Here is a 27,500-nt window from a genome sequence, read left to right on the forward strand (position 1 = left end):
AATGTTAAGTATTAACAGGAAACGGTAGATTATGTCTCAGTGTCAGAGCATGGGTATGGGAAAACTGGTGTTGAGGGACACACACACACACACACACACACACACACACACACACACACACACACACGGGATTGGTATGGGTAAAAAGGACGGTACTGGTGATAGGTGGGACAAAAAGGGATAGATCTGACCAACGAGTGAAGGGATGGGTAAGGAAAGGTTGGCCTTTGGTTCCCAGATGATGGAAGAAAAAAGACAGAGAAAATGAACACGGAAAAATCGAGTGTAATGGTTATGTTTAGTGTAAAACTTGAATAAAGAAGGATTTTGGAACGCATGAGAACGACACAATATCACTCATACGAGTACAGCCTTAACTTCACAACACAGTGTCTTGCTTTGGCTGAATAATACCATTCGATGGTAGAAAGTGTTCAGGTGCTTATAACCCCTTCATTATGTAATGTTTCATAAGGCGAATGACATTGTCTGCAGGTGACGGGAGTAAAATTGAAAAGACGTCATCGTCCCGAAAGGATTAACATCAACTATAATGTTAAAATCTCTGAAACTCGTCCTTTACTTTATAAATGCATCCGCTTGATCTAAATAACATATGCACTCAGATTTTCTCTTTTTAATGCTTATTAATCTTATGTTGCTATCGCCTACTTCGTTTGGTACATTCAAGCTTCATTTTTCCAGTCTTTGAACTTCATCTGTCCAACATCTTAGTGGTAAACACGATGATGATGATGACAATGATGATGATGATGATGATGATGATGATGATGATAATGGTGATGATGATGATAATGATGATGATGATGATGATGATGATGATGATGAGGATGAGGAGGAGGAGGAGGAGGAGGACAAGAGAACCAAGTAACGTGGGTGAGAAAGGATGCCAGGAGCAATCCTACGTATCACAGGGTAATTTACGGTCCAGCAACGTGCCTGAAGGAGGGTTTGCTAGATCTCACGGCCAAACATTTTCCATTCAGATGCACACGACGCTAAAATACCCCTGGCTTACTGTCCCGCTTTTTTTACATCCCCTCTCACAGCCTGCCCTCCTGCCCCACGGCCTATTTTGATTTCTCACAGCATGCATTTCCTTCTCACATCCGGCTTTCCCTTTTTCCAGCCTGGTCTCTTCTCCCACCCTGTTCCTCGGCTTCTCAGCCTGCTTTCTCGTGTCCCAGCCTTCTCTCCCGTATCCCAGACTGCTTTCCCGTCTCATCCTGCTCTATCGTCTCCAGCCTGCTCTCATTTCTCTGCCTGTCCCCTTGATTCCCAGCCTATCCTCTCGTCGCCCAGCCTGCTCTCTCGTCTACTAGCCTGTCTCCTAGCTTCTTTGAACACACCAAAACCCTCATAGATAAACGTTTATTTTGCTTTCCCAGTTACCAGGTTTATTTCCCAACCTTTATTATACTTATTTTCTTGTCCAGACTTGATCCTATTCCCGCTAGTACATTTACCAGCCCTTAGTCTCACGGCTCTCACCCCGTCCGCCTTTGTCTATCTATTTGTCTGTCATCCTAACACCGCCCATTCCTATCACAGCCCCCCCCCCTCTCTCTCTCTCTCTCTCTCTCTCTCTCTCTCTCTCTCTCAGCCTGTTCCCAACTTTGTCTCCATTTATCCTCTTTATCCCTCCCAGGTTTCTTAACCTCACCCTCTCTCTCCCAGCCCTTTCAACTCCCCCCCCTCTCTCTCTCTCTCTCTCTCTCTCTCTCTCTCTCTCTCTCTCTCTCTCTCTCTCTCTCTCTCTCTCTCTCTCTCTCTCTCTCTCTCTCTCTCTCTCTCTCTCTCTCTCTCTCTCTCTCTCTCTCTCTCTCTCTCTCTCTCTCTCTCTCGAAGAAGAAGAAGAAGAAGAAGAAGAAGAAGAAGAAGAAGAAGCAGAAGAAGAAGAAGAAAATCCCAGAGTGAAGAATTCTGCAGGAGTCGCCTCGATTCTCCGGCAGAGCTTTCTTCTCCAGGGTTCATTTTTTGAGCTGCTGTTGAGTCTTTCAGCTTTAGCGCGAGGATCACACCTTATCTGGGCCCTCTTCCACGCCGAGTACCCTCCCCCTGCACCACGCCGTGTTCCTCCCCCTCTTCCACGCCAATCCTATCCCCGTCCTCTATTCCGCAAACACACTTTCCTCCACCCCGCACATTCCCTCCTATCCTCCATGGTACACATCTAACCTTCCCTCTTCCACTACGCATCCCCTCTGATCATAGGGCCCTGCCACACTACACCAAACAACTGCTCTCACCACACTGCTTATGGGATCCTACCTCACCAAACTATACCACAGCCCCACCACGAAACACCACCACCCTCACCACACTGCCTATGGGATCCTACCACACCATACCACCAACCAACCCCACGACACCGGTAGTTGGTAGGGGCTCCCATCATCAACTCACTTGTCTAAGTACCGCCTACTTCTTCCTTTATCTTTCTTATTCTTTTTCTGCGACTGCCCTTTTCTCTTTCTACTCTCTTTCTCAACTTCCTTGTCACTTGCCATAACCTTCTTTCTATTATATCTGATTCTTCACTGTGTAACAAGTCTAATGATTTCCTGTAACCCAGGAGACCATTTAAAAAGCTGGGTGGTATTCATATAACCAATTAACGGGGTGATATAGCGCCTACTATAGTGCTCGTTAATAGGGTGGGGAGATAAATGCGGTGTCCATCCACGAACCAAACCTTCACACTCTTTCCCGTACCTCGTTGTGGCGAGGAGTTATCTGCCGCAAGGGAACATTGGTCCGCTGCAAGGAACAGCCGTGCAGGGGCAATTGCTTGCCTGCGATTGATGGATTTGAACGGCCAGAAACACGAAGGTTACTCAACGACAATAACAACAACCACACTCACCACCATCCTCATCCTTATCATACACATTTTGAAATGCTACCACATTATACCGCCACCCTCGCTACACTGATGACAGGACCCTACCAAATCACACCACATCACCACCTCCACCACACTGCTAATGGCGCCCTACTCAGTACCCACTACACCATTACTATACCACACCACACACACGTGTGTGTGTGTGTGTGTGTGTGTGTGTGTGTGTGTGTGTGTGTGTGTGTGTGTGTGTGTGTGTGTGTGTGTGTGTGTGTGTGTGTGTGTGTGTGTGTGTGTGTGCGGTATAGTAAATATACCTAACTATCTATACATACGGTATATCTCTATCCTTCCGTAAGTATATACAGCATATATATATATATATATCTCTATATATATATATATATATATATATATATATATATATATATATATCTATATTTGTGTGTGTGTGTGTGTGTGTGTGTGTGTGTGTGTGTGTGTGTGTGTGTGTGCACGGTATAGTAATTATATCCAACTATCTATATCTAGGGTATATCTCTATCCTTCTATTACTATATATATATATATATATATATATATATATATATATATATATATATATATATATATATATGTAGTGTGTGTGTGTGTGTGTTAAAAGTGGAAAGGAAAAACACATGTGAGAGATTAGACTTTATTATCTGACGTTTTGACCAGAGGCCTTTATCAAAGAGACTGCTACATTTGAAGTCAAGTTAGCTGCTTATATAGCCTACGCACTAGATACCCGCCTCTCACTGGTTGTCTCGTCCTCCCCTGACCTACCGGTAACCTTCTTGACGTGACCTCATCGTACCTTCTGACTGCGATTTCCTCACTTGGTCTCCTCTAGCTCAGGTCATGGGAGGACGAGACAACCAGCTAGAGGCAAGGATTCAGTGGCTACTGAAGCAGCTCCCATCACTGCAAATATGGCATTCCCATTGATAATGGCCTCTGACCGAAACATCGAAGATTAAACTCCAATCTCTCACCTGTGTTTTTCCTAACCACTATATATAATCTGGTTATCAAAAAGGAAAATTTGTGCACATGCTAAAATTGTCCCTATCGGCATAACTGTAGTGATTCTTCTTGGCTAATCCCAGCAAAACGCATCGCACAGCACCAACCACAACTGTCTGAATGACCTACAACAAGGGAACTGTAGCTATCGTGAATGGAATATTATATAATTAGCATTATACTTACTCTGCTATTCAAAACCAAATTACTTGCGATATTTTTATCGATAATACACGTCACATCAACTCCAGCACAACAGACGAGACCCTCCTTAACCCCTTCTGTACGCCGACGTTTATGTTTTATTCCTTCCTGTTAAAAAAGATTCTAGTTAATCCAGCTGAGACCACTTGCACTTGATATTTCAGATATCTCATCAACCGTCTCTGCAGACTGAATTATTAAATCGTATTTCAGTACAAGAAAAGCTTGATGATTACCGCGATATTCACTATTGGGTATACTTCTCGTCGTTAAGGCATTGGTGGCGGTCTGCATTAAATCCCATTCAGTAATTCTGATAACGTACCGGTATTTGATAGGTCGAGTAGCCCCCCATCCATTTAAATGATGTACCGGTAGTGTCACCTACACGTGACTACACTAAGTGACTGGCCAAATAGTTTCTTGCATTCCAGAAAATTCATATACTACGTTCGATGGCAACCGTGTAAACAATAATCGGACGGTTGGTACGCTGGCGCGCTAACCATTCACTCATCTGTTGCACGATATTATTTACTTTATTCTTTCTATCTACAGAAAACTTCATTCAGCTCATGGGAAAATTTCGAACTGGACAGCTAATGCTTATCTTAAATTAACCACTCCACAAGTAGAGAACTCTTCTAAATAAAACCATCTGGTAGCAGAGAGAATGAAAACAAAATAAGCCAACGAACTGATAGTGTATGGGTATTACGACATCACAGGACCACTCAGCGTTTTGACCCAAAGAGTTTATAATGTTCTTACATAATGTTACTCATGGAAGAGTGGCTGGTAAATCTCGCCGTAAACGTTTGGATTAGGTAGCCTAACCCCGGGCCCCTACTCTCCTGATAGGACAATGTTGGACCAGAAAATGGATGATGAATGGATGGATTTACAATTTTCCTCTTGATCCCGACAGACCACTTGGGGAGCGTCTAGGGGAGTGTTTCTCAAACTTTTTTCACCTCTTTCCCCACTTGTGGAGATTTCAACATCCTCGTTGACCCCCTTCTGTTTTTTTTTTTCTCAATCCCCGCACAAATAATGATGAAAAAAGAAAAACTGTGCTGGTGCTCTCCTTTTATTTTAATGTTTACAGCTATTACTCATAATGCATATTTTGTTACATATGATTATGGGATGGATGACACTGTTTGCTTTCTGTCAGTCGGCTGATTCGAGGTTGAGTCCTTGATAACGCCCATCTCATATCTGGGTCCACATCCAACCGGTTTCGCCTTTTATTACCTCGCCCTGACGGAGTCCGACGAGGTATTGTTTTTAGTCGAGTTTGTTTGCTTGTTTATTACTTTGTTAGCAACATTACGGAAAAACGATTGAATGACATTACATGAAACTTTCAGGATATGTGGGCACTGGTCTCCAAAGAAAGCGATTAAATTTTGGAGGTAACTGAATGAACTTGAAAGGTCAAAATCAAGGTCACAGAGTTTAAGAGGGCAATAACTTGAAACTGGTTGAAGAGAGATATATTTATTACCGGTACAGTATTATGAACATACAGGAACTCGCAATAAGGGTTTTCTTTGGACACCAAGGTCACGGATATTCAGGGCCCTATAGCTCGAAACTAGCTGAAGACAGATATTTACCATCATCAACATCTAGGAAGCCCATCATAGGTTTTTAATTGGTACCAAGCCGTTGACCGTAAGTAACCCTGAAAGGTCAAACTCAAGGTCAAGGATATTCAGGGGGCCATAACTCGAAACTCGTTGAATATAAATGTTTACTATTATCAAGACGTAGGAAGTCTCATATGGACTTTTATTTGGCACTATGACCTTTGACTCTGAGTGACCTTGAAAGGTCAAATGCAAGATCACGGATTTTCAGAGGGCGTAACTTGAAAACATTTGCGCAATTACCGTACCTTAGCCTTTAATTGTGTACCGTAATGACGCTAAATGACAGTATTCTTTTCAGTGAGCGATAAAATAATTGCTGTGGGGCGAGGTTTGTTGTGCATTGCATCACTTGTTTTTTATGTGTAGATGGGTGGAGAAGGCAGATTCACATAACTATGCTGTGGAAAATGGCAAGAGGACTCTACGTGATATTTCACGACACACTCTGATCTATTGCTTACACTAGCCAGCCATGGACTCCCTAAAATCCTGCCGTGGCCCCCTTAAGGGCCATGTCTCCCAGTTTGAGAACCAGTGGTCTAGGGGATAAGAAATAATGATTCCTGAAACGTCTGAAGAAAAGAGGTTCATTGATGAAAAAGCAGGTGAAAACGTGCTTCGATGGTATATGTAGAGAATGCATACTCGAAGGTTGGTGAAAACAGTGTACTGGAGTGAATTTCAGTGTGAATGGTGTGGTAAGCCACAAAGGTGGATGAAAAATTACAAGCATTTTCGTTCACAGACTCATGCCCTGCGGGGATAGAGGCGATTTCGCCGTCAAAATAGCATAAACGCAGCCAAAAATCCTCTCAGAGGACATCAGCCTGGTCTCTCTCATACACTCAGTTATACAGATACAATGACAATTAAATATGAAACTCTGTGTACCCTAACGCACACATTTCACTCAAAGAGACCGTCCAAGTGGAGGCCAGAAGGCCCAGAACACCCCCTCACAGGACATTACTCCGAACCAAATTGAAGATGTAAGTTATTGGAACCGTACTGGTTGCATGTGGAAACTGTTATTAAAATCATATGTCCCGGTTCGGAGCGTAGTTACATACATACGTACAAACTCTACGTGAATAGTTTGCTGTGGCTGATGAAACTAAGGTACTGCTAAGGGACAGAAATGGATGGATGACGTAGCTTACGCAAGGTACCGGTACTGTGCAGTACATTACAATGGTCTGGTTTCATTCCTTTAATTTGGTTGTCGACGGAATGAATATCCGGCAAATGTATGTGAACCGAGTAAATAAAGAAAAATATAATAATATGTAAAGAGTTATATTTGTAACGCTGACCCAGAACTTTCAAAGCTTAAATTATATGTGAAGAGCTGTGGCGCATTTTAATGGGCATTCGCTGAGAGTTCTCCCACGTTTGTGCAATCTTGTTTTTCTTTCTTGGATCCAACCTAAACCAGTGTTTTCAGGTGCGAATAGGGGCTGAGAAGATAACAATGATACCATGAGACGATTTTGCTCAGCCGGGTTAGACCTCTCTTAGTGGAGGGGCTACGTCAGCCAAAAGTGGCTGGGAATGTAATCAAAGAGTCTAATGAGTTGATGGAGAGAAGACCAGAATAATAATCTCCCCCTCCTGCTGGTGGGCATGCAGTAAAGAAATGGGAGGGCCAGGCGTAAGGGTAACTGGGCCGAAACACGCAAGGGGATTGGCTCGGGGGCGACAAAGAGGGTCACGGGGCCGTATCTGTGAACTGTCCAATGTTTAACCTGTGTTTAAGATTGCTTGTCTATACTTTCATCATCCCTCACACAGCTACCAAGCACTTCACAATCAAGTTAGAATTAATATTAACGCAACGAATTATGAAAATTAAAACGATCTTTAATAACTGTTAACTGCTATGAAGGATTTGGTTTATTCTGAAAATCGGTCACGGTTCATGGCTAATACGATTCCAGGTGTTTGGAGGTTAGGTGGTGGTGACTTGGAATACATGTTTGTTTGGAGAGATTTGGGATATCATTCTGGCGGTGAGGACGTAATACTGGTCTGGAGGTGGGAACTTGGGATACTGATCTACTGGTGAGGACTTGTGATTAGTTTGGTGGTGGGGACTTGGGATACAGGTTTGGTGTTGGGGACTTGGGATATTGGTAATGATCTGAGGGTAGGAACTTTATTTTCTGACTTGGCTTGATTTAACTGAATTGGTCTGAGGTTACAGACCTCTGTTGTATTTTTGTGGGCATGGAAAAACTCTTTTGCGGCTCTTACTATATATATATCTCTTCCTTATAAGTATTACCCAAACGACCCATTTCACTTATCAACCCACAAAGGATGGGTGAACATAAGACGAACGGTGCTAGCTGCTGCACCAGGATTCGAACCCTGAAGCTATCTGACCGGCAGCTTCGAACCTAGCAATGCCAATCACTCACTCACCGTGTGAAGATTTGGGCTGTTAATATTCTGCCGTACGTAATTCATGTAATCTGCTTCACTATGAGAATGACTGAACCCTTTCATCGCGAGGACGTATCTTGTATTTTTATCCTTGCTAACGCCAAGCTACTTCATTCACCTTCGGAGGAACTCCTCGGAGTGAAGGGATTTGAAACATTCTCAGTTAATCTCCTCAGCACAAGGACATACTCTGTATTTTATTTTGGCTAACGTGAGACGGGTTTATTCAGCTTAGGACCCCTCGAGGTGCACGGCTTTAACAACATAAAATAGGTTTAATGTGCAATGTAACTAGGCAAGCTAAGAAAAGGAAGTGCGAGAAAGTTGCCAAGTCCATTACATTACAGCCCGTCACCTAATACTGTAAGTAGGTTCTTACCAGTACTCTAGGTGTATTTGGTGGCGAGGTCTAATTAGTTCGGATTTTTGTACATGTTACAGCAACTGGGGAACTCTTGGGGCCGCACCACTTTGCCTTAGATGGCTCCTCAGTACCATTTTCTTACCAACTGCAGTCAGTATGGGGCGAGATAGTCTCTTCTGTACCATTATATAACCGATTTTATGTAATCTGTATCGATATGAATCTGATAAAAATAGCATACTACATGGAAAGATTAAGGCAACGTAAAAAGTGAATGACAAACTCGTATGGAAAATGTGCTACTACACCTTTTATGCATACAAGGCTGAGATTCTTGGAGGGGTTTATCAAGTGTTTTTCTTAGCTTGGTCAAACGGACTAGACTGAAGGAAGAACACTGGGGTTTGTATCCTCATGGCCTTAAGAGGCTATCCTGCACCTCTTCCTTACCAGATGATTCTGCATTTCATGTCTGATAACTTCTTGTACGTTACCTGCCTCTTGCAATGCTGAAATATTTTTCACCTCCTAAACAACATATATATAAGAAAATAATACCTTGCCATATGCGGAATTAGCATAAACTGGCGAGTAATAGGTCCTTGGGATTCTTTTAAATCCACAAGAATAAATTCCCAGGTCTTGATGAGACGGTAAAGGAAGGACTTTGAAAGGCGCAGCATCCTACAGACAAGTATAATTTCTACTTTGTTTAATATCCACTACAGTCTAGTTCCATCCTACTCAGGTCTGTACACACCCTTACAACACAGTCAACGCCTACACCTAAGCATACACCCTCGGGAAACACAAACACCCCCGGAAGAAAGTCAGTGTTATTCTTATTCGTTATTCTGGTGCTTACTACAGACACAAAGACTATCAGTACTTTCCTCCAGAACACATTCACATTTCCAGTTAACATCCACAGTTCCACGGTACATTTCCTTACACTACATCCACACAGAGTCTCATATTATAGTAAATTCAAACACTCACATTACACAAAAACTCTCTGATCACACTCACGATTCCCATACACAGATCCTACACTTACACAATATCAATACACTACGCTCAGTCACTCTATATCCTCACGGTACACCGACACACAGCCTCAGATTACTTCAACACTTTAAACTCACTCCTAGATTACACTCACCCCTCCAACACACCTACACACACTCAGGAAACTGACATTCACACAACACACTAAAATCCTCACTCTTCCAACATTCCAGTCACACACTAAACCCTTTCTTACATTCATGCTACAACTAAACACTCAAAATACACCTCCTGGATTAAGCTACACACAATGTTCATACTCACAAAACACACTCATATCCAAACACAGCATCCACAGTTAACGGCAACGTCCTCACCCACTCGTACACCCACACCTCCACACAACACCCAAACACTCAGACTTCATCCACACCCAACATCCATCACCAGTTCCGCGCACAATTCCTTAATCTCTACGTACACAGAATGGGCTCTCAATCTACACCTAAATTGCTCCCGCTCCCGTGCCCACACTCACTTCATACACACACATACATGGGAGCACAAATACATAGACACACATACACACGGACGCAATTCCCTCAATTTGCCTTCTAACACACACACACACACACACACACACACACACACACACACACACACACACACACACACACACACACACACACACACATATGGGCACACAAATACACACAATGATACAAGAATGCAATTCCCGCAGTCTGTCTCCTTACACACACACACACACACACACACACACACACACACACACACACACACACACACACACACACACACATACACACACACACACACACACACACACACACACACACACACACACACACACACACATACACACACACACACACACACACACATAAATATTATTATCTTTGACTTAAACGCGTTAGCTTAATGACATCATCTTCCAAGTTCGAGTATTTATGCAAACTTTTATCACACACACACACACACACACACACACACACACACACACACACACACACACACACACACACACACACACACACACACACACACACACACACACACACACACACACACACACACACACACACACACACACACACACCTTCTAGCCCCCCCAACCATAACCACACTTTGCAGCTCCACCCCCAACACGGCCAACAATAACCTTGGGACTCATAACCCCGTGTTAATTCCCACTGCATCCAATTACGGCCACTGCGCGGAAGGGTAATGGCGGCCCCGGTAGTTAGGTGGCTTGCTATACGGCAGCACGGAGCTTCTTATAAATATCCACTTCAGGAATAAATCGGGTGGGTGCCGCACGGGTGTGAGGTGGAGGTTAAAGAATCTCCTCTTTTCCAGTCTAAAACCGAAAGTGATTATCTGCCTTAACGGCCCTTGTGTAGTTGAAGGGCATAAATCTACACCAAGTAACTAAAAAAAAAAAAAATGTGGGTGGAGTGTTTCACGACTGGACCACTCTCTTCTTAATATCCGCATGGTTTCGTGCCTGGCGTCGAGGATGAAATGCAACCTTGTACGCAATGCAATTCGATGAAACAGCATATGAAATGAAGTAGCTTTTTAAGAGGCAGCACGGAACTTCTAATAAACATCCACTTCACGACTAAATCGCGCGAGCGGGGTGCTTCACGAACAGCCCTTACCTTGCCAATATCCACGAGGCCTCGTGCCTCGTGTAGTATAAAAGACGAAACGGTAATCTTGTGTGTAAATCCAGTTTCGTGAAATAATCTATCTATCTATCTACTGTATCTATCTATCTGTCTATATATCTGTCTATCTGTGTGTGTGTGTGTGTGTGTGTGTGTGTGTGTGTGTGTGTGTGTGTCAATGGACTTTAATAGTGATAATTCACATAATGTCTGATACGGCAGTCACTATAACAAAATAAGTGTACGATGACATTCAAGACCCTAGGTCAGTCTTGGACGGTTCTGTTTTCAGAAGCTACCTGCATTAACAAAACTGATGTGATGACACGGACTAACGTGATGACACCACTGATAGCATGTTACTGATGATCCTCAAAAGATGACAAACATTTTTAAGTCACAGAAACAATTTTCAAGAAAATACGTAGCCTACTGTTTTGTAATTGCAGACTTCCTTACATAGAATCGTACAAAACAGTAACATCACATTTAACAGCCATGTAAGCTTATGAACTTAACGTACATAATGTTAAAAAAGGCAACAACAACAAATAACATACACATCTTTGCTGGTAAAATGTTTAATGAAAAAATTAAGGTTAGATGATAACTATAAACTGACTATTAGCTTCACTGATTACATTTAGTAGGTAATGAAAGCATATTCTTAAAGTGAATTTTACATTCAATTATTAAGGAAACGAAGCTCTATTCATTTTTGTCACTGAAACCAGACAACTGAAATGGAATATATTTTTTCACACACACACACACACACACACACACACACACACACACACACACACACACACACAGTTACTACCAATTAGAGCAAGGACTGATCTTTATATATACTGGTACAGTATATATATATATATATATATATATATATATATATATATATATATATATATATATATATATATATATATATATATATATATACAGTGCATTTTTCAATTAATTCTTGCTATCCAAGCAACTTAATGAGATTTCAAGTCAAGAGACTTCGAAATGGAAGGGTTATAATGAGGCCCTTCATAACCTGCTTTCTTTCCTAAAGCTGAAGAAAATAGTCTGAAGGTAGGAAGAGTAAATTTTATAATGCGTTATCGGGCTGATGGGGTTCAAAGTAAGATATCTGACATGCTGCGATTTACAGATAAATTTAATTCTTTATTAATTCATTCACAGCAGTAATAGCACTTATATTAACTTTCCCCACACTGTGCAATCTAATAGGTTCTGAAACTGGTATAGTTTTCAGCGAGGAGCTCACCATTCACTCACGCGATTTACTATCTATCTATCTATCTATAGCCCGACGCCCTAATCCCGCAAAGGGTGGCCGCAGACAAAACGCCTCCAAGTCGCTCTGTCACCCACCATTTGACTACCCTCCCCCCAGCTCACTCCCCCCTCCCTCATATACCTCTCAACTCCTTCCCTCCACCTCATCCTCGGTCTACCCCTCCCTCTCCCTCCCTCCACCTCACCTACATACACCCTCTTAGTCAGTCTTTCATTCTCCATTCTCTCCACATGTCCAAACCACCTCAGTGTATTTCTCCTAATCTTCTCAACCACATCCACATCCACCCTACAACGTTCTTTCACTTCTTCATTCGTCATCCTGTCCCTCCACTCCACATGCTCCTCTCAAGTAACTCATTTCCACTGCTCTCACTCTTGACTTGTTCCCCTCTTGCAAGGTCCATGCCTCGCTTCCATACGTCAGGGTAGGGATCACAATACTATCATGCAGAGACTTCTTAACTTCCATACTCACCTCCCTATTCCTCATCACTGCTTTCAGTGAACCAACAACCTTCCTTCCCTGCTGTACCCTTTCACGCACTTCATCCCCCAAAGTTCCATCCTTACTCATCACACTACCCAAGTACTTAAATGCACTCACATTCTCCATATCCTCACCATCCAACCTTACTGTACATTCTGTGATTCCTTCCTCTCAAACACCATAACTTTACTTCTGTTTACATTAACTTTCAGCTTCCTTCTCCTACACACTGTCCCAAATATTATTCACCAAACCTTGCAACTCCCATTCATCTTCACTCAACAATACTGTATCATCAGCAAACAGCAACACCGGATTCTTCCAAATCTCACCCTCATTCATCAAAGCCACCCCCACATCCACTGCCCTACCTTGCACCTCCTTTACAACCCCATCCATGTATATATTAAACAGCCATGGAGACATCACACAACCCTGTTTCAGTCCCACACTGAGATCAAAGAACTCACTCAGCTCACCATCCACTCGCACCGCAGCCCTAGCTCCTTCGTACATACTCTTCACAGTACTCAACAATTTCCCCTCCACTCCATATATTCTTAATACCTTCCACATACCTTGCCTATCTATTCTGTCATAAGCTTTCTCCAAGTCCATGAAGGCAGCATACACTTTCTTTCCCTTCTCTAGATACTTCTCCACTAAACATCTTAGAACAAATATCTGATCTACACACCCTTTTCCCTTCCTAAATCCCCCTTGTTCTTCTCCAACTAGCTCCTCTGTTATATGCCTAACCCTATCAATGAGTATTCTACCATATATTTTACCAGTCACACTAAGAAGGCAAATACCTCTATGGTTACCACATACTTCTCTCTCCCCCTTTCCTTTGTATAAAGGAACAGTTATACCTGATTTCCAGTCCTCTGGAACCCTTCCCTCTTCCCAAGCCAATCTACACAACTTCCATAGCCACTCCACAACAATCTCACCCCTATACCTCAGCATTTCACCACACACTCCATGAATACCTGGGGACTTTCCCCACTTGATCTTCTTCATTGTTTCCACTACTTCTGCCCTACTAATCTCTTCCTCCCTCCTCTCATCTCTTCTTTTCCCAGCCATTCCCCAACCACTTATACTCGCACTGCTCTCACTCTCTACATTCAACAAATCCTCAACGTGCTCCTTCCATCTCCTCAATTGCTCTCTCTTCTCCACCAACAATCTATTATTCCTATCTTTCACTCCCCTACTGTTTCCCCTTTCACACTACCTTACTTTCTTTACCTCCTTCCAAAACAATTTCTTACTCTCCCTCCATTTCACACTCAGATTCCTCCCAAACTCTTCATCCACTTTCTTCTTACTCTCCTTCACAAGTCTCTTCACCTCCCTTCTCCAGCTTACATATACCTCTCTCTTCTCTCTCTCATCTTCTCCCCTACCTCTACCTCTTCTCCCCTACGCGATTTACTACTACCAGCAAAATGATTGGCCAAATAGTCTCCTGTGAGCCTGGAAACCATTTACTATGCTGGGTGGTATCCCATCCATAAAACCAACAGTTGTATACCTGGTTGTACAGCGTGTTAATGTTCCAACTAGATATGGCCCATCAAGGTTCACTGCCATGGACGCTTAAGGTTTATTGCTCATAAAATTCCGCTCAGATGGGTGCAACTGGTTACTATCGCCTTTAAGTGTTTGGACTGAGCAGCCTAGCCGCATGCATCTACGCTACCTATGGATCAACAAAGGACTAGATGATAAATAGATGGAGGTAACTGATACAGCTACTCAGGAATGACAACATACTGATACCAGTACCGTATGACAAATGGTGTAGTACTAATTCCACAACAGTTAGTACACCATAAAGCAATAATACCAGTATACATCCTTCGTTTCTTAAAAAGTTACATTGCTGCTTTTATAAAGAGCCAAGGGCAAAAGTGCTCTTACTTTGCCCCTGCGTCAAACAGTTAGGACAGGTCCGTCACTTTTCTCTATGATATATCGTATCAAAGATAATTACCTATAGGTAAAAAAACATGCCAAACCTCTCATCTCAGCTATGAAAGGTCAGAACTTGAAGCGGTGAAGTATTAGGTGAACCTTTGTTCTCGACTGTACATGACTTGCAGTCTCATTCTACCCGGGCGAGTTAATTGCAGATAATGCTAGGAAACTCCAGAAAGAGAGCCAGTTAAGTAAAGGTTACAAGCGTAATAGGTCACTGTAAGAACAAAATTACAATAAGTAGGAGTTTCACTATGTATGCATCATGTAGAATATGGGCCACATCAAGTAAAGGTCGGCATTAGCTGGAAAAGATTTTCGTTGTGAATAATAAGTAATTTGGATAACCACCCAACCCAAGTATGCTGCAGTCCTACACACATTGTAAACTCATTCGCTACGAAATTTTATAATATTTTATTCTTGTTACAGCCCAGACAGTTTACATAGGAGGGTATTTCTAATTGGACAGATCAAATAGAATCATTATCACCTTTACCACAGGAAGTCTCCTCTCACCTGAATACAATCGTCTGGAGGCGCAAGAACGAATCAAGGAAAGTCGTCATCCTCGTCAAAGGGTTAAATTCTCAGATAACAAGCGTCTCCCGTAAGTTAAATAAACCGGTGGGAGGTGCCAATATTACACTTAAAACGATATAAGCGATGTGAAGCGACACAGGTTCCACTGCTTTCACTAAGAGAGGTACTGGTAACTAAACTTCATGAAAATTACTTGACGGCAGCAAGAATACAGTTATAAAAGACGTCATCGTACTGCAGGGCATGGTATCAGACTCTTATGAATCACTCTCAGCTGAATAATATTGTCTGACCATAGCTGGAGTTGCGCTGTCTAGAGCTGTCTCGATCAAGAAAGGGTTAGTTTAATGGCAGCAGGGTTCATAGCTACACATTGTCACTGACTCATTATAATTGTTCAGTATCGGCTGGAATAAAAATCAGAGACTCAGTCAAACGAGCGTATTACACAACATGAAGTAAGAAAACTTTACACATTTGATTAAGTACAAATTCACAAAACATTAATGTAATTAGCGACTCCATAAATCGTCGGTGAAGCTGCAAAATACATATATATGTAAATCCGAAACTGCCACCATCAAAAGCATAATCACACGCCATAAAATGTTCACCTGTTTACATTCAATTAAGCCTATCGCAGCGTACAGTCATCACTCAGTTCTAATGAACAATAAATATCAAATAAGCACACATCACAACACTAACACCTATGTCATAAAACACCCCGCAGTCATGTGTTAATTCCTCCACTGCCATGGTGTCTTCTTCATTTTAATTATGCTACCACTAGACGATTATAACAAACTTAGGAAAGATCCTGCAGGTGAAGAGGATTGCACTAATCTCCATCAGCCCTCTGAATACGCTGACGTTATTATATTTATGCAAAAAAAAAAAAAAAGTCAAGTTTGCCAAACTTAGAACAAAGTTCTTGCAGTGAAGTGAGAAGGTACTACCGGCAACCAAAATCCAGTCACATTTCCGTCTCCGTGATCTTTAAGAACTCATCTCTTGAATCCGAAGCAAATGACACGGATGGCACAGATCCATGGAAAATAAAAATAGATTGTGAGTTGCTGTAGAATTACGAGACTGACTTTCCAAGTCCATGGTAAAGAAGCAGGAGAGGAGCCAGGGCTGTTGTTAGCAAGTATCTTTATCAACCCCCTCACTACAAAGACACGTTTTATGTTTTATTCATGGTATCGGCAGACAATTCTGTTCAGTAGTGAAATGAGCTATCAAAGAAAATGGGCACAAACATTCTCCAATAACCCACTCGACACAATGACGCCTCTTAAATTTCACCCATGCTACTTCCAGCATTTGTATTCAGTATCAAGATGGATCCCTCAGAAAGAAGTGGCTGGAAACAATTGCTATTAGCCGTCCTCAATACAATAACGCTTTTTTTTTTTTTTTTTTTTACCGCTAGACTATTTTATTCAGAAAAGACCCCTCGTAGTGAAAGGAGTTGGAACCAGTCTTCACTGGCCTCCACAGTACGTATATCTTGTACAGTTTAACTACAAGATTATTTAGTTGAAAAAGCAGCTTCCGCATTGAAACAAAGAATCAATAAAGACATTCCAGACCCCTAAACATTTACCGAAAACGTTAGAGAGAGAGAGAGAGAGAGAGAGAGAGAGAATTAATCGCCCACTTTATTTAAATATCACCTCTCGCAGTGAAGGGAATTAGAACCAATTTCCTTTCTCCTTTTTCTTTTTTTTATTCATGCTGCTGCCAATACATCTACAGTAAATCCCAAAGAATCTCTCGTAATGAAGCAATTATTCTAAAAGGTGCATCCGCAACAACAAAACTTTCAAAGAAAATTGGCGGTGTGAGTTAAAAAATAAATAGATAATAATGTGAAAATTAATATATGAGCTGTCCCACCACCAAAATGTTTTATTCAGACGGGACCTTCCATAATAAAGGAAGTTAGAAAGTCTCCATCAGTCTAAGCATATGCTCCTTTTAAAGTTTATGTCAACGCCAGGAAGTTTTAATCAGCTGAAAAAATCCCTCACGGTGAACGGGCCACAAACAATGTCCATTACCCCCTCAATATATGCGCCTTTATTGTCTTATTCAAAAGGGACCTCTTGCACCGAAGAGATTATTCAATAAAGTACATCCACACTTCCCAAAACAAACATTAACACAAAACTGGTGGGCGCGTGGGGAAAGACAAAAAAGATAAACACAGCACAGTTCCCGCATACATACAAGCCACCCGGGAGGATCAAATATAAAAATGAACAAAAGCGAGATCCGGGCGGGAACAAATGAATCGGGACGCGTATATGTCAGGCGGTAACGGAACACAGCGGATCCCGGCCAATAAACGACATTGCCACCCCACCAACCAACCCTCCATACCTGCCTACATCCCAGCCTGCAAACCTCCCTTACATCACGGAATTAACAAGCACGCACAGCTACGGTAAAAATAAATACATATATAAATAAAGCGACTGCCAGACGCCTTAATTCCCTACGGGGTGACCACAAACAAATCGCCTCCACGTCGCACTGTCCATTGCCGTTTAGCTGCTCTCTCTTCAATTCACACTCCTCTCTTACATCACTTCGCTCCATCCCTTCATCTCATACCTGGTCTCCCCCTTCCTCCTCTACCTCTCCACCTTACTCATATACGCTCTTCTAGTCAGTCTCTCATTCTCCATATTAAAAAAAAGAAAGAAAAAAAAAAAAAAAGACGGCTGCATTTTAGAGCTGTCAGTTATTTTCATCTAGGCCAACAAACGTCATTGCGGCTCGGCCAAGCAAGCCTCCCTACTTACCTACATCCAAACCTGCATGACTCACATCACACAATCGACCGGCACAGTGATCGATGAAATATATATATATATATATATATATATATATATATATATATATATATATATATATATATATATATATATACTGTATACACCATGCAACCTCAATTAAGAAACATCAACCCTTCGAATATGCGTGACGTTCTTGTTTTATTTATTTATTCTTGCTACTAACAGAAAAGTCTCTCAGACAAAAGAAATGCATTAAGGGTATATCTATCCATTTCAGTTCGAAGGTCTGTTCCTACGCTGAATAAAACTCTCAGGAGATGGTAAAAAAAAAAAAAATGGTTCAGTGTATTAATTTACATCTTAGTGTCGTTCAACCTTCGTTTCCTATATCCCAAAATGCAAACCTCTGTCAATCACCGTATCAACCTGCACAGAGATATAATGTAAAAATCAGAATTATTTATTATACAACTCACTGTTCCCCGAACGGCACATCACATAATCAGCCGGGATAGTTGTCATACTGTATAGTAAAAAAAAAAAAAAAAAAAAAAAAAAAAAAGGGAATTATTCACAAAACAACACTAATTTTTACACCTTGCTGTTTCCCAACAGCTCGCTACAACATCAGAACCAGCGACCTTTTTATCACGAATCGCCTACGGGTACAATTAAGGTGGCATACAGAATTATTTATCAATCGATTTTAATTTGCAATCTTAGCGTTGTCATGATAATCTCTTACCGTAAGTGCAACGTGATTAATTCAGCTACAATGCAAACAGAATGATTTGCTAAACATCACCAAGGAGAAAATATACCAGTTCTTAGTATTACAGCATCATTCACAATCATCTCTGCAGTGTACCTTCCAAGCATTTAGCCTTAATGAAAGAATTCAAGAACTAACATCAGTAGTTTATAAAAATTTCGAACTCTGACTTGCCGGACAATCTTTGCTCTAAAGTGTAACTGCACATGGATAACGGTGTCAAAACAGTATGGTATAATAAATCTGTTCTTATTATCCGCTTTCAGCGATGACTAAATATTTTAACATTTCCACAAAAAGCAAAATACCAGCAATCATGATCTAAGCATGCGAAGTCAAGCAGGATCAGTAAGTGCAGCCTGGATCCTGACTCCACTCATCTGTCCAATGAGACGGGCAAAGGAAACTATGACACCACTTTCGGTAAAATATGTAAATCAACACAACTCCTGTGACTCACTCTCAAACCAATATCCTGGATCAGAATATTAGAATTTTTCCGGCCATGACAGGGTTACTGATGACAGTGTTAACTTTCAGATGTCCATGACTCTCAGACAAATAAAATCGTCTGGTGTTATACGTAGGCTGAAATTTAGAGGTTTAGATTTAGAGAAGTGACCATGGTGGAGCTAACCTCTGCTAAAAACTAATTCAGCTATCCCTCACTCTACCAATATCAGTAAATGTGACGAAATTCTTGAATCATAGCGAATCCAGCCTGACATTTACAAACATTCTGTTACAATTACCGTACCTCTCTCTCTCTCTCTCTCTCTCTCTTTCTCACACACACACACACACACAGTCACGTTAAGTCGCCCACGCAAAGCTAATTTATTGTGTACCTTTCCTGCTTCAACCACTCAAAACTGGGAAAAGTACAGTACCTGCCTGACATTAATTATTCATGGCTTGACTGATAAAGAGTTCCTGCATATTATATTTATTAAAATCACCCTGACAAATGATAAACATCTGAAACATAAAAAGTTAAGAAGTGAAAAAAAATATAAATATGTAATGACTCAAGTACCAGATTGCACCAGTAAGATGCATAGGCCAAAGATATAAGATTTACCAGAAAAGACTTGTAATATGAGGGATCATACATAATTCTGTCACGTTTTATACAAGTCGAAAAAAAATGGATAATGAAGTTTGACCTGTGGCGGTAGGTTACCGGGACACATAATTTTAATTTCAAAATGAAGCTTAAAGAAGAGTTGCGATAAATTTCACTTTATTAACATCTAAGTATCCTACAGATAAGCAATACATTATCACTTCCGAATATAACTTTTCTTCTCAGACCCACAAATCCTTCCTCAGCTAAACGAAAATTATTGGATGTTCGCTATGTTACAAGGAAGTTATCGTTGTGGTGATGAGTAGAAGGAGAAGTTTGGGCATCTTGAAACCCAGTGGTCCTTCCTAAGTTTAATAACATTATGTATGATATGCTAGCTGGAATTTCATAATTATCTTTTATTACTTAGAACTCATAAATTTAATATATAACGGAAGCTACCATTACAACGAACGGTATGTGCTGCAGCAATTGATGAAAATGCTGGTGCTTAGAAAGCAAAAACTGTCAAACACCTGTTAAAAAGGCAAATATGAGAAATCTCAAAACATACGTAATCTGATAATAAAGTTGTTGAATGACAGATAATATGGAACTAAGTATAATTTCCAGAGTCAGTGACTGACGGTGAATTCGGCTGGAATGGACTGCTAATGGTCCTGCCTAAACATGGGTACACTTAAGTGGAGCTTTTCTTAGACGAGCTCTTCTGTTAGGCCACAGGTAAAAATATGAGGCAGGTAGCTCCCTCCATTCCTCCCCCACACTCCATCTCCCACTGACCAGGAAATTAGTTAAAATAATTTCTTAAGTATAAATTCAGTGTAAGGTCGCTTGTTAGTACTTGGTTCTCGCTCAGACAAATACCACACACTTGACAACTACAGCAGAGTAGATTTTAAGATAGAAAACACAACATAAAACAATTCCTGAAATTGCTATGGGGGATCGTTTAACGGGAAAATTGGTGAAAAGTTTTTATAACTACTTCTCTTGAGCTTCACATGAATCGGGCCGGTCATGCTGTACACATTTTCTAACTATGGCCACCCGCACTGAATAGTACTCGTTGCTGCGTCTCAGTAATCATAGTTCATCTTATTCTCACTATTCAGCAAAAACTAAAGAAAGAAAATCTCCAATCGATGATCCGGAAAGCATATGCAAGAGGGGGATGATCATCATCATCATCATTATCATCAACGCCATCATCATCATCACCATCATCATCATCATCATCACCCTGTTAGATGGAGAAAGTAAAAAAAAAAAATAAATAAAGTAGGGTCTTACGTTCACCGATCCTTTTATCCCATATTGCGTCACGGACGTTTTACTTCGGGATGTGTTCGCTTCGCTGAACGTACCCTCGCTAAGAGCCTTTTATAAGAATGCCAGATGAAACAGGCAGTACATAATATATATCTAGAGTGCAGCTGAGAACATGAATATCGATCAGTATCATAGTAAGCTATTTTTATGGTAACAAGACAATAAACTGCGACTGTTGAAATCCAGTGATGCAACTTTTGGAGTCCAACACACTTATCAGATATTGTGTAAGAGTTTCATAATTGGTCGACTAAAAAGTGGATCGATATTTACGTCCGCAATGGTACACAGAACTTAAAGGACGAACAATACGAGTTTATGACTTAGAAATGCCAGTTAAAGATCAGCCATTTCTTACCAAAGGATTCTCTCCATTATGAATGTTGGGCTGCATATCTACTGATTATTACTATCAGTTGCTTTTGGCAATCTTTAGCTTGCACTACATATATGCAAAGTTTAGTTAATTCCCTATAATGCCGTTGTTTTCCTTCTTAAACTAGTCTGTATATTCATTCCTTCTTCACAATACATTTTACTAAAATTACTCCTCGAAGTCCTATGATGGATAAGCAGTGAGCACATAATTTAGCCAACTTCAAAGATCGGGGACCATAAAGATATGAGGCGAGTGAGGCGCAATTCATCATCGACAATAAAGAAATGTTGACACAAAGCGCGACAACACCTGAGAGGACTGGTGCCGGGAGAACAATGCCTCTCCTTCCACAAAGACACTACACAGTGACAAGACGACGCAGGGTCTACAGAGACTCATCACACGCACCACGATGGGGTGCCGAGGCTTCATCTACCTGGCGATCTATAATGGAGAGGCAAATATGTGTCCGACAAACACAACATTTTTTCCTCAGTACAATTGTTCTAACCTGACAAAGATCTCCAACCCCTTGCCGCTTAGTTAATTGGCAAATGTAGTCACTGGAGGATTAATTCGACTAGTAACCACTGAGGCTCCTCCCTGCATCATCAACTAAGGCTTATCAAATTTCACGCAACCACGATTTAGTAATCAAGCTGTGGAAGTGGCCCAGTTCCGTCAGGTGACAGCAATCTTAATACACCTCCATCAGTTTATTTTTAGCCACCTATAAATCTAATTCCTTTATTATACCTGACTGTCTAACCTACAGAAAAAACTGTCATAACCATCAACAATGATTTTTCGTGTAAAGATATTAATCTTTTCGTGTAAAGATATTAATTATCACTTAAAACAGAGACTTACTTACATTTTTCTTAAAACCTGGTAATTCAGACTCTTAATACAAGCACTACCGGGTAGATAACTCCTAATTCACAAATGTCACACTTTGTGAAACTACGTGGATATTATTTGAACTGCAAAAATATTTTTGCCCGTACCGTAATTTACTCGTAATGACATATTTTATTGACATTCACACCAAACATCATCAGAGACATATTAGGTCGATTTCTTCACGCGCTAAGAACTCAAGAACTATTGCTCATCAGTAATAACAGTTCGCATAAATATCCACACGAATGGATGCTGACGAACAGTACCTTGATTTTCCTATACAGTACAAAAGCTCTCTCTCTCTCTCTCTCTCAAACACACACACACACACACACACACACACACACCAGAGCCTATAACTCCAGCAGCGAGTGACTGAAGAGAGCAAGGCTGTACAAAACCAAGAGGGCAGCTCATGGCATGCTCTTCATCAATTCCCAACTGGAGCATCCCATTCCTGCTGATCTGCATACACTTTACATATATCTGGGCCGGCCTGGACAGAGGCTTTGGCAGGCTACAGACAGGCTGCCTGGTTGGTTGGTAGGGCAGGAAGAGAGAAGGGAGGAAAGGAGGTAGGAAAGCTGGTTGGGAAGGAGGAAGGCAGGGAAGAATTAAGAGAAATGTCGGAGAGCTGATATGGAAAAAAGCAAAGACAGCGGGAAGGAGGCAAGAAGAAAAGCAGGTAGGGAGAAGGAGAGAGAGGGAAGAAAGCTGGAAAGCTGGTAGGAAGAGAGATAGAGAAGGAGGATGACAGAGTGGCGGGAAAGTAAAGAGGCAGACACAAAGGGAGGGAGGGGAGGAAGAGGACAATGAGGGAGGGAAAAAGAAAGGGGTGTAGGGAGAGAAGATGTAAGGCATGTAGGGAGGGAGGGAGGGTTGAGGAAGAATCTATGGACGTAGGAAGGCTGGGGAGACAGGAAAGACTGAAAGGAGGGTAACTATGGGACAGAGACGGAGACAGGCAGGAAATGAAAGATGGAGAAAAAACGAAAAATTATAGAAAATAGAAAACATGGGATAAAAAGCAGTGTCAGTACTGTAGAATGGAAAAATGTGGAAATGACAGCAAGAATGAAGTTTGTGAAAGATGACTTTAGTGGAGTAACTTATGTAAGAGAAAGATGAAAATGACGGAGAAATTAAGAAATAAGACACGGTGGGAACAGTATGGAAATAAAGTGAAAATGTCAACGAACAAATAGTGTGGAAGATGGCTGTGATACAGCGACTGAGAGCAAGACGACTAACTCAGGGGAAAGGAGAGTGGACGGTGACTAATGGGAAGGAAAAGTGTGTGGAAGACGAGTAAAGGATGGATAGAAGGAGAGAGGGACCGACGGATAGGAAAAGGACATTGATACTTGCATTCCAAGGGGTCTCACCTAATTTGAACATAACTGTTTGGTGATAGCAAACATAAAACAAACATCGTCGTACTGAAGGGGTTAATGAAGACCTTCCTACCCGTACACTACAGGCGTTTCCTCTACGCTGAGTAATATCGTCTGGAGGTAACAAGAACACGGCTTAAAAATCCTATCGAATATGAAGAAGGTAAATCCACTTCAGTGCGGTATTGGATATCTGTATTTCATTCTTACTCTTTACTGACAATTTACTCGGCACTGGAGAGACTTATCGAGAAGGGATTTTACATCAGTCAAGCCTCTACAGACCCTTTATTACTACACGTCGGTCATAAACTGAATAAAACCGTCTGGAGGAAGTCTGGTTACGAAGAAAAAGATGTCATCGTAGTCAAAGGATCAAAGGCAAATAAAAAAGTGAGTGAAAGAAAGGAGGTGTTAGAGGGTAGATGATCAACAAGAAGTCTGGAATTATATAAGCAAGTTAGTGCTGGAGTGCAGAAGATCCAACATAATGAATGGAGTTACGTAAGATGCGATCCCGTACAAAGAGGACTTCTAACTCCACCACTGAGATCAAGCGTAGACTAAGGATGGTGGAGGGGGAAGGGTGGAAGAAATAAGGGGTAAAGAAATGGTTTAGAACTGGAGGAGGAAGACATGCAGGAGAGATGAAGAGTCAAGCGAACTGTGTGTGTGTGTGTGTGTGTGTGTGTGTGTGTGTGTGTGTGTGTGTGTGTGTGTGTGTGTGTGTGTGTGTGTGTGTGTGTGTGTGTGTGTGTGTGTGTGTGTGTGTGAGAAAGAGAGAGAGAGAGAGAGAAACTATGGGACAAAACTGGTAAATATAACAAGAAGGATAGCAAAAAAAAAAAGTGTGTCCGAATGCTTGAATATAATATGAAAGAATGATTCGAGAAATATGAGATCGGCAAAGATGAAAAGGTCGAGTAAGAATGAAAAACGAATATGAAGTGAAAATGTAGGAAAGACTCAGGCGAAGAAAAGGCAGTTCGAGTGAGAACGAGAGAGGAACATGAAGTGAAGATGTAGAAACGAGTCAAGTGAAAATAAAAGGGCATTTCGAGTTAAAATGAGGATCGAATAGGGTGTGAAGATGCTGAAAAGTCAGGTGAAAATTAGACGGATATGAAGATGCAGGAAAGAGAAGGAAAGTAAAATGACGGTTCGACGGAAAGACGAGGTGGAAAATAATGTATTGAAAGGCGCGTAGAAGAGGAGGGTGAAAGAGGAGTGGAGTACATGGAAGAACGAGGTATGTAAGATGCAAATGTACGAGGATGGCAGGAGGTATATGAAGAGGGGGCGTGAAGCTGGAGGAGATATTGGAGTCGGGGTATTGGGAAGCAGCAGATATAAAAAGAGGGGTGGTGGTGAACAGTAAAAATGGGGAGGAAAAGAAAAATTTGACAGGAGGATGGTTTGTGCCAGGAGATAGCCAGGAGAGAGAAAATTAAGAGAGACACAAGATTAAAAACAGGAAAAACAATGAATAAGATTGCCGAAGGGAAAATTCGCAAGAGGTTATAGCTAGCAGAGATAAATTAAAAGATGCTTGTGGAATGTAAAGACATGAGAGAAAATCACGACAAGAGGAAGGCTTGCACGAGAAGAGAACCAGCAGGGACAAACAGAATTGTAAGAAAAAAAATTACAAATGGGGAAAATGGAAAAATAAATGGTGTTAAGAAAGGTTCGCACCGGTATGAGCTGAGTAAGAAAGAGAACAAATGAAAATATTGGCTGAAGAAAGGTCTGTATGAATGGCAGAGATAATAGGCTTACGCAAGCGTGGTGAAAAATGACAAGAAAAGATATTGTACTGTATATATGAAAGGTGGGCTAGCAACGGAGCTTGGAAGAAGACTGCTGAAAGGAAGAGGTGTGACAGGGCCTTGGGTATGAGAAAAGAAAAAGGGGGGGGGGCACAAAAGGCGAGGCGTGGCTGGTGATGGAATGGCTGAGGCAGAAAGAGTAGGCTGACATGGTATAGGGCATGTGAGAAAGGAAAGACAAGGTGGCTGTGACACCGGATGAAAGAGACAGGCTAGACGAAGATTAAAGTTTCAACATGGATAAGGTATACGAAGACAGGAGAGAAAACGAAGGGGTTGAAGTATGACGAAGTGTATAAGAAAGACATGGAGGTTGTGACACAGGAAAAAAGAGACAGGTGAAACAGCCTCAACAACAAGCTTCAGCAAAGCAGGTATCACATGGAAGGGCAATGAAAGAGAGAGTAGATGAAAAAGTTGGTGCGCAGGGCAGCAGGACGGCTGCGAAAGACGAGAAATGGCAACAAGGAGAAAGAACACGAAACAGCACAGGCAAAAGGACATAAGCTAAAGTAGAATAAACCGTGGGTATATTGGGAAGGTAGGGTGATAATGAAAGAGGAAGAAGGGGACAAGGCAGAGTTAGGGAAGAGCTTCGACAAGGAGAAAACATATGAAGGGAAGGGAGGAAACATCGACAGGGAGGAAGAGATGTGGCGAGGGGAAAAGGATATGGAAGTGAGAGGACAGAGAAAGCCTGGAGCAGAAACCGATGAGAGAGAGAGAGAGAGAGAGAGAGAGAGAGAGAGAGAGAGAGAGAGAGAGAGAGAGAGAGAGAGAGAGAGAGAGAGAGAGGAAAATGAATGTGGGTGGAGAAAGAGTGAGAGGAGAATTAGTGAGAGGAGAATAAATGTGAGTTAATGGGAGGAGGGGTGAAGCTGAATGAGAAGGGAGAGAGAATGAATGAGGGCAGCGAAAATGGACTAGATGTGAATGAAAGAAAAAGTGAGAAGGAATGAGGAATGAGAGTGACAGGAATGTAGGACGGAGTACAGAATGAAAAAATGAGAGAGAGAGAGAGAGAGAGAGAGAGAGAGAGAGAGAGAGAGAGAGAGAGAGAGAGAGAGAGAGACCAAAAATCAATATGAAAAGAGAAAGCATGGAAGAATGCAAGTCAGAATAAAAACAATAAAATAAGACAATGGCACTTTTGATAGCCGCACCCACCCCTACTGTATGCACCATTCCAGCAAATCTCAAAGGTGTTCTTTGTCGTCGGCCAGACGCCTCAGACACTCTCCTGACCCACAACAGCCACACCACCAATACCCCCTCACTCATCTTACTCCCCATAAGTGTGACTCTCGTAAAACTCTATGACTGCAACCTGCAAGGTTTGATCATTTAAAAACAGATTCTGTAAGTGAGAGTGAGT

The sequence above is a fragment of the Coenobita brevimanus genome, chromosome 26 (genome assembly GCF_032717465.1).
Source record: "Coenobita brevimanus isolate Jiangsu-jjx chromosome 26, ASM3271746v2, whole genome shotgun sequence".
NCBI classification, from domain to species: domain Eukaryota; kingdom Metazoa; phylum Arthropoda; class Malacostraca; order Decapoda; family Coenobitidae; genus Coenobita; species Coenobita brevimanus.